The following is an 8,068-nucleotide window of genomic DNA, read 5'->3' as shown; positions in this document are numbered from 1 at the left end:
CTTAAATGATCTCATCTTGATACATTTTCCAGATCAGTTGTTTTTCCAGTGAGATATTTCACATTTTCTATTTTTTATTCTTTTGATTTTGTTTTTATTATTTCTTGCTATCTCATGGAGTTATTAGCTTGCACTTGCTCAATTCCAATTTTTAAGGAATTATTTTCTTCAGTCAGCTTTTGTACCTCTTTTTCCATTTGGCTGTTTTTCTTTTTAAGAAGTTCTCTTCAAGACATTTTTGCACCTCTTTTACCATGCTGTTGACTCTCTTTTCATGATTTTCTTGCATCACTCTCATTTCTTTTCCCAATTTTTCCTCTACCTCTCTTATTTGAGTTTAAAAATCTTTTTTTGAATTTTTTTCAGGAATTCTTTTTGAGTCTCTGACCAATTCACATTTTTTTTTGAGGCTTTTTATGTAGCTGCTTTGATTTAATTGTTTTCTTCTGGGTTTGTGTCTTGATCTTCCCTGTTACCATAGTAACTTTCTATGGTCAGGTTCTTTTTTATTGTCGTTGTCTGCTCATTCAAAATCTATTTTCAAAATGTTCAAAACCTGCTAGTTGCTCCCTTCTAGGACAAAACACAAATTCTTCAGTCTGACCTTTAAAACCTACCTTTGCCATTTTATTTCATGTTATTTGCCCCTATGCACTCTATGTTTCAGGCAAATTGAACTCCTAAGTCTTGCCCGAACTTACTCTACCATTTCCTATCTCCGTGACAGAGGTCATCCTCCATCGTTGGAGTGTACTGCCTCCTTTTCTCCACTTTTCAGGACCCTAACAGGTTAAACTCAGGTCCTACCCGGTAGTCCATGATCCCCATTCAGATAAAAATATCATTTCTGTTCTCAAATTTCCGTAGAGCACTTTGTCTGAATCTCTCCTTTGCTGAAATCACTCCCTACCTTAAGTTATATTTACCTGTGCATATGTGTACCTTCCCCAGCACCTATATCTTTATTCTCTTCCCTCAATAAAATGTAATTTTCTTGAAGGCAGGGACTTTGTCATTTAAAAAAATCTTTGTGTCTCTAATGTCTAGTATAGGGCCTTAAACATAGTCAGTCCTTAATAATTATGTGTTAAGTGAAATTAAAATTGGGTCTCAGATATATTAAAAGTCATACAACTGGTTAGTAGTAGAGATGGGGCAAAAACTCAGGTCTCTGGATTCCAAGTAAAATGCTTTCTTTGACTCCTGATATCTATGCCACCCACGTCACCATTTTGGCTAGACTACATAGGGATTGGGAGAAGAAGGAAAGGCACCCTTCAGGGACTTCTTTTTCCATACATTCCTATCACATCTTTGTTGTTGCAACACGTATGGAAACTATCACCAGTCCTGCTGGACTTCCACCAAGGAGCTCAAAGTTAGTCCGGACACAAATTAATCCTTATGACATTTGTTTTTTCTAGGCAATAGTTATTTAGTCAGTCAACAAACATCTGTTGAACTATCTATGTATTCACAGTTCCCAAGATTTATGAAGATGATCTGGTTTGTTTATTATGCCTACTGTAGTTCATTCACTCATTCATTCATTAAAAGGTTGTTTGTTATTGTTTATCCTTTGTTCTCAAAGAGGACTATGATGTTGGGGAGGTGATGCCATGCCATGCAAGTGGATTGGATTTAAGTGAGAGCAGGCTGTGCAAAGTCACCAACCTCACTTTCTCCTCTGCAGCCATCTGGGGTCAGTGGTGAGATATAGATCAGGACAACTGAAGATGGCCCTCTCCATAAAAAAAAAAAAAAGATTTATTAAGCATCTACTCAGTGCAATGCATTATGCTAGGTACTGGGGGAGCTACAAGGATAAATTAGACATGGCCCTTACCCTCTAGTAGTTGATACTCTTTTAGACTCACATATGAGGAAACCTCTTGTAGTCTCTGAATTTTAAAGTGCACAACTTTCATCCATTTTGTAATTTAGTATGTCTGACTCCCACTTCAGTTATATAAGCAAAGTATGATTTGAATTCAAAGTTCTCGATGGCTGTTCTTTTCAAAACAATACTGGTAGCTTGTAAAGCATTACACAAAGAGCCTTCAGCAAATCCAGAAGTAAGTGTTCTTCTCAGGAGGAGTTTATACCCTCCCTACTAAGGCTTGGAAGAGCTATAGGTATTTCATTTTGCTTTGTCAGTTTTCAAACATCACTTGAGGTGACCTATTGGGGGATGGTGATTTTTTTTCTTAAAGTACTCTCTAGCCTCTGCTTCCTAGGTCCTGGTTATCTGACCAAGAGTCATATACACTGTGGACTATGTAGCTTTAGTGAACAAACAGGTCATTTCCAATGGCTTGGGAGCAGTCCTGTAGGAGTAGGACAGCAGAAGTAATCATTTCCAGGGATCCTTTTCATTTACTTCTATTTTGATCTTCACACCATAAATTAAATTATAAGGCATGTAGAGAACTTGGAGACAACTCAAAGGAAAGTCAAAGATGATTAAAGAGTAGGATAATAAAGACATAAAATGAGAGGTTAAAGGAACTGGGATTATTTAGCTGGGTGAGGAGAAGGCTAAGAGGCACCTCCATGGTGATTTCCAAGAACTGGAAGTATAGTGCTGTCTTCAAAGGGAAGGCGATCAGCTTGCTATCAGCCTTCACTGAAGTAAGAACAAGAAAAAAGGAATGTAAGGAGCAACAATGAAGGTATTAGAATAGCTCTAAGGAAGGACTTCTTGATATTTTCCAAACATTTGTTCCAGCTATTGATGGTAGTTGTACAATTCTGTTCATTTTTTAAAGGTCTTTGAGGAGAGGCCAAAGTTACATTCTATTAGGCATGATTTGTCTGATACTATGTAAAGGTGCTGGGGATGGACAAAAAATTCCCTTCTAATCCTGGAATTTCATGAGGCTTATCTTAGGCCTATACTTTTTATAAGTTAGTGGGATGGATCTGCTGAGCATTCATAGGGTGCTCAGCTAATGTGATCACCACATGGAAGACACTGGAGACCCTGTTTCTGGATAAATATTATAAAATATGGAAGGGACTTTTCCCCTGAATTGGTACATGTGGCAGACATTCTGTACTTGGTTCTGGTCTGCTAACCTCATTATGAAGAGATGTCTATCATTCAGCACATTCAGGCATGTGCTGGGGCCAGTTCCTATGGGCTCTTAAGAGCTGATTGTTAAATTTTGGCATGAACACATACACCTTAGAAATTGGCAAGTACTGCAAATCAGGGCTTAATAATGTGTCCTGGTTTTCTGGAGAGTCAGTTGTTAAACGTTTACCAGCACATACCTGGTGTAATTCAAATTTACATCAACCAGACATTACATGTCTATTGTACTGGTCTTTCCTCCCTGACTGGTGAACTAGCAGAAGGTAGAACCAAGCAAAATGACTGCAGTAGGCCTCTGGGTGGATGAATGACCTCTAGCCTTCTCTCACCTGGAGCTGAGTGGAAATCAAGAGTACATGGTTCTGCTGTTGCTTCTGTCTCTGTCAGTCTCTGATTTTAGGTGAAGGAATATTCAAGATAGCTATGCCCTTGTTAAAAATTCTATTCTTGTTAAATAAGAGCAATTTTGTGTTCAGTTCTGAGTGCCAGAGAAGGGCAACCAGGATGTTGAAGGTATTTGAGTTATGACATGAGACCATCAATTGAAGTCATTGAAGATATTTGACCTGGAAAAGAGAAAACTTAAGCAGGCCTCAAGGATATGTGGGAGAGTGATTGGATTTGTTTTGCCTGGCCTAGAGGACAGAATTGGGAGCAATTGATGCAAAGAAGCCCAATTAAAAATGATATAAGGCAAAACTACCTAATAGTGAGAGTTCCAAAAGTGGAACAGACTACCTCAGGAGAGACTAGGTCCCTCTTCCCTGGAAGGCTTTAATCAAAGACTCTCTGAGAACTTAAAAGATATGTGTGTAGAGGGTATTCTTGGTTAGGTATGGCTTGGACTAAATGACCTCTGAGGTCTCTTTCAACTCTGTGATTCTGTAAAATTTCTATAGAAGTTTGTATAACTTAGACACAAAATATTTTGGGCATTGGGACTTAGTAACTATTTTTTTTTCAAATTCCAACGGAGTTTTTAGGCACTCTGATTTATTAACTATCAATTTCTCAAATTTCAACAGTTTTTAGTGACAGTAAAGAATTTGGGTGTTATAATGAAATGTCTAATCTGAAGGTATGCAAACCATTGATCCCCTAGAGTCTTTCTATTTTTCCTCATTAGTTTTTTTTCTTCCTCAAGTGAAGCATTTTACCATTTATAACTATTTAATGAGAGCAGTGAAGTGGATTAGGCTTCCAAATTTTGAAAGTTTATGGATTTAAGCTCATTTAGAAGTAATTCTTTCCCAAGAATATCAGTTGCTATAACCTTTTGATGTTAATTTGTTTCTCCATCTATCCCATACATCTGGTGGAAATATGAAGAAGAGATCTGTTTTTGTCCAAAGATTTTTGTGTGTGTGTTATATTGATAACTTCTAATAAGTCACCCTATACACACATGCCATGCCTCTTTTAATAAGTCTTAATATAGTTTGCGGGTTGTAGAAATTGTGATAGAGCCCAAATCTAGTATTTTCCAGTTCCCCCTTTTATTTGAGTTGGCATCTTACAGTATATTCAAAACCTTTTTTTCTGCCTCAAATAATACAATCTATAATTTTTGCTGGTTATTTAATATGAAAATCCAATTTACGTTAGTCACTTGAGTATATTCAGTGGCATAATTTGAAAGAGAAATGCAATTTAATTCAACATAGGCATCTTAATTAACTGTGTCTTTGCTAGCCTTTGGAGACATCTGGAAAACTGAACAGTTTAGAGAATGACTACAGTGGGCCTGTGGGTGGGGGAATGACCTCTAGCCTTCTCTCATCTGGAGTTGAATGGAAGCCAAGAGTGCATGATTCTGCTGTTGCTTCTATCTCTGTTGGCATATTTTTCCTGATTTTAGGTGAAAGAATATTCAGGATAGCTATGCTCTTGTTAAGAATTCTATTCTCGTTAATAAGAGGAATTTTGTGTTCAGTTCTGGGTGCCAGAGAAGGGCAACTGGGATGTTGAAGGTTCTTGAGTTTGTGATACAGGACCATCAGTTTAAGGAATTGAAGGTATTCGACCTGGAGAAAAGAAAACTTAACAAGGCTTCAAGGATATGTGGGAGAATAATTAGACTTGTTTTGCTTGGCCCTAGAGGACAGAATTGGGAGCAAAGAGGCCCATTTAAAATGATACATTATTGGGACAGCTAGATGGCACAGTGGATAGAGCACTGGCCCTGAAGTCAGGAAGGAGGTCCTGAGTTCAAATCTGGCCTCAGATAGAACACTTGACACTTACTAGCTGTGTGATCCTGGGCAAGTCACTTAACCCCAATTGCCTAAAAAAAAAAATGATACATTATTATCATATCATTATTTTAATAATGAGATAGAATTTTATGCAAATTATATAATAAGATTTTGTGTAATTTTCAGTCATCCAAGTTTCCTCATTTTAAAAACAAGGAAATTAGAGAAAGTGACCTTTAAGGTTCCTCTAGCTCAAAAATTCTGTGAATTTATGAATCTCAAAAAAGAAACTGGAGATTGAAGGGAATACATAAAATCACAGAATCTCTGAGTTGGAAGGAAACTCAGAAGTCATCTAGAGTCTAGACCAACCATACTTGGCTAAGAATCCCTTGAATAAAATCCCCTCCAAAGTGATCACCCAGCCTCTACTTGAAGAACTCAAGTGAGGGGAAAAACATTGGAAATTTTTCTGCACCTTGCTTCTAATTGTGTCCAGTAGTTTCTAATGAACAAGTTTTTTTTAGTTAAACTAGATAAAGCATTTATTAATCCCTTACTATGTTTCCAGACACTGTACTTAATGCTGAGAATACAAATATAAGGAAAAAGAAAGACAGTGCCTGCCCTTCAGAAGGCCCTCCTGCCCTTACATTTTAATAAGGAAAGATAGCATATAAAAAGAAACTGAAAAGTATGAAGGGATGATACCCACTCAGGAACAAGGTGGAAAATTCCAGAGGATCAGGAGTTGGGTTAGAAGTGAGCATGGCTGATATGGGTACTTCCTCAAATGGAATCCCCCATCTGGGCTAAACATTTCCACTTTCTTCAATTAATTCATATATATCATGATTCTCAGTTCCCTACAAAACCTGGTTATCCTCTATGGGATCCTTACCACTTTGTAATGGCCTTCTTAATGTAATACCTAGGAACAGACCCCTATTCACAAGGTGGACCCCAAAGTGATCTGTGGGTCTGAATTCCCTAAAATGATAGCTCATGAGTCCCCACTAATTACCTTTAATAGTCACTCAGAAGTGACAATTAGTTCAAAGCAAAGTCATTTAAAGAAATGTCATAATAAGAAAAGAACAACAAAATATTTTCAATATAAACCTGGGGACCATTCTCCCACAAGTATACACAGCATCAAGAAGAAGCATGGACAAACATAGGGAACATACATGGAGAACCACACATTGGGAAAATGTGTGGCCAGGGCACACACATAGAGAGATGCATATGCAGGGATACAAGCATGGCCAACACACTTAATGAGGAAGCCTGTTATACCTCTAATGTTGCAAGGCCTGTGTTATCTTCTAGTCCTTCTTGACACAATCTCTACTGGACATATATCTTCTATTGGATGTTGCTTGACTGTAGAAACCACAATTTCATTCAAGTGAAATGCTTAGTTATCTTTTCCTCATGGAAGAGCAGGTGTTTGGAAGTGTCTCAGATCATTACGTTGATCAGATTAGCAAAGTCTTTCAGAGTTGATCATCATTACAACATTGTTGTTATTATGCACAATCAATCAGTTCTTCTCATTTCACTTTGCTTCAGTTCATACAGGTCTCGCCATATTTTTTTCCCCTGAAACCACCACCTTTGTCATTTCTTATAGCAGAATAGTATTCCATTACATTCATATATTACAACTTGTTCATCCATTCCCCAATTGGTGATCATCCCCTCATTTTCCAATTCTTTGCCACCACAAAAAGAGCTGCTATAAATATTTTTGTGAAGATAGATACGTTCCCTTTCCTCTTTTTGGGGTGCAAACCTAGTAGTGATATTTCTGGGTCAAAAAGTATGCATAGTTTTATAGTCCTTTGGGCATAATTCCAAATTGTTCTCCAGAATGGTTGGACCAGTCCACAACTCCACCAACAGTTTATTAGGGTACCTATTTTCCCCTCATCCTCTCCAAGGTTTGTCATTTCTGATAGGTGTAAGGTGATATCTCAGAGTTTTTTTTAATTTGCATTTCTCTAATCGATAGTGATTTAGAGCATTTTGTCATATGATTATAAGTAGCTTTGATTTCTTCTTCTGAAAACTATCTGTTTGTGTCTTTTGACTATCAATTGGGGAATGGGTCTTATTTTTATAAATTTGATTAAGTTCCCTATATATTTGAGAAGTGAGGCCTTTATCAGATAAACTTGCTATAAAATTTTTAAAAATGCTCCATTGTCTATAGACAATGGTCTTTTAGCAAAATATAGTTTCCCTGATTATCTCCTTTAATCAAGTCTCTTTTTGCTTTTGCTTTGTCTTGGATCATAATTGTCAGCTCTAACTTTTTTTTTTTACTTCAGCTGAAGCATAATAGATTCTACTCTAGTCTTTTATTTTAACTTTGTCTGTCTTTTTCTGTTTAAAGTGTAAACAACATGTTGTTGAATTCTGGTTTCTAATCCATTCCGCTGTTCACTTCCATTTTGTGGGTGAGCTCAGCCCACTCACATTCAAAGTTATGATTATTAACTTTGTATTTCCCTCTATCCTGTTTTCCTCTCTTTTTCCTTCTGTCTCTCTTTTTATCCTGTCCTTCCTCAAAAGACTGTTTTGCTTCTAACCAGTGCTTCCCTTAATCTGCCCTTGCTTTTATCACCCCCACCCACATCTCTTATCCCTTCCCCTCTTATTTCCCTATTGGTTAAGATAGATTCCTATACCCAACTGAGTGTGTGTATTTTTCCCTCTTTTAACCAATTCCAATGAGAGTGAGGTTCAAGCATTGCCAGTCACCTCAACC

Source organism: Vombatus ursinus, unplaced genomic scaffold (assembly GCF_900497805.2).
Source record: "Vombatus ursinus unplaced genomic scaffold, bare-nosed wombat genome assembly UNPS02015255.1, whole genome shotgun sequence".
Lineage (NCBI taxonomy): Eukaryota > Metazoa > Chordata > Mammalia > Diprotodontia > Vombatidae > Vombatus > Vombatus ursinus.
The sequence above is the reverse complement of the archived record's forward strand: the minus strand, read 5'-3'. Positions refer to the sequence as shown.